Source organism: Taudactylus pleione, unplaced genomic scaffold (genome assembly GCF_031769625.1).
Source record: "Taudactylus pleione unplaced genomic scaffold, aTauple2 ptg000637l, whole genome shotgun sequence".
In the NCBI taxonomy this organism is placed as follows: domain Eukaryota; kingdom Metazoa; phylum Chordata; class Amphibia; order Anura; family Myobatrachidae; genus Taudactylus; species Taudactylus pleione.
Genome location: NW_028285039.1, coordinates 6,962,793 through 6,964,619, shown reverse-complemented (window position 1 = coordinate 6,964,619; position 1,827 = coordinate 6,962,793).

Genomic DNA, 1,827 nt, shown 5'->3' with positions numbered 1-1,827 from the left:
TCCCAAGTTGCGTATTAGAAAATACAGCAAATGCTCGTTATAGGCCAAAATGCATTGAAACCAATGGAAACAGCAAAAACACATTATTTGCCATATCTCCTCTTGTAGTAAACATAGACAGCTCAAATTTTCACACAATGTGTTGAAGACCAAGGCACACAAATGTGATATGAAATGGTTTTTCTCCCATGTTGCGTTTAAGAGAAAACAGAAAATGCTTGTTTTAGGCCAAAATGCATTGAAACCAATGGAAAAAGCAAAAACACATTATTTGCCATATCTCCTCTTGTAGCAAACACAGACAACTCAAAATTTCACACAATGTGTTGAAGACCAAGGCCCACAAATGTGATATGAAATGGTTTTTCTCCCATGTTGCGTTTAAGAGAAAATAAGCAAATGCTTGTTTTAGGAAAAAATGCATTGAAACCAATGGAAACAGCAAAAACACATTATTTGCCATATCTCCTCTTGTAGTAAACATAGACAGCTCAAAATTTCACACAATGTGTTGACGACCAAGGCACAGAAATGTGATGTGAAATGGTTTTTCTCCCATGTTGCATTTAAGAGAATACAGCAAATGCTCGTTTTAGGCCAAAATGCATTGAAACCAATGGAAACAGCAAAAACGCAAACTTTGCAATAGCTCCTCTTGTAGCAAATATAGACAGCTCAAAATTTCACACAATGTGTTGAAGACCATGGCCCACAAATGTGATCTAAAATGGTTTTTCTCCCATGTTGCATTTAAGAGAAAACAGCAAATGCTCGTTTTAGGCCAAAATGCATTGAAACCAATGAAAAAAGCAAAAACACATACTTTGCCATATCTCCTCTTGTAGCAAACACAGACAGCTCAAACTTTCACACAATGTGTTGAAGACCAAGGCCAACAAATGTGATGTGAAATGGTTTTTCTCCCATGTTGAATTTAAGAGAAAACAGCAAATGCTAATTTTAGGCCAAAATGGATTGAAACCAGTGGAAACAGTAAAAATGCATTCTTTGCCATATCTCCTCTTGTAGCAAACACAGACAGCTCAAAATTTCACAAAGTCTTGAAGACCAAATCCAACAAATGTGATATGAAATGGTTTTTCTCCCATGTTGGATTTAAGAGAAAACAGAAAATGCTTGTTTTAGGCCAAAATGCATTGAAACCAATGGAAACAGCAAAAACACATTATTTGCCATATCTCCTCTTGTAGTAAACATAGACAGCTCAAAATTTCACACAATGTGTTGACGACAAAGGCCCAGAAATGTGATATGAAATAGTTTTTCTCCCATCTTGTATATAAGAAAAAACAGCAAATGCTCATTTTAGGCCAAAATGCATTGAAACCAATGAAAACAGCAAAAATGCATACTTTGCCATATCTCCTCTTGTAGTAAACACAGACAGCTCAAAATTTCACACAATGTGTTGAAGACCATGGCCCACAAATGTGATCTAAAATGGTTTTTCTCCCATGCTGCATTTAAGAGAAAACAGCAAATGCTCGTTTTAGGCCAAAATGCATTGAAACCAATGAAAAAAGCAAAAACACATACTTTGCCATATCTCCTCTTGTAGCAAACACAGACAGCTCAAAATTTCACACAGTCTTGAAGACCAAATCCAACAAATGTGATATGAAATTGATTTTCTCCCATGTTGCATTTAAGAGAAAACAGCAAATGCTCATTTTAGGCCAAAATGCATTGAAACCAAAGGAAACAGCAAAAACGCATACTTTGCCATATCACCTCTTGTGGCAAACACAGACAGCTCCAAATTTCTCACAATGTGTTGAAGACCAAGGCCAACAAATGTGATGTGAA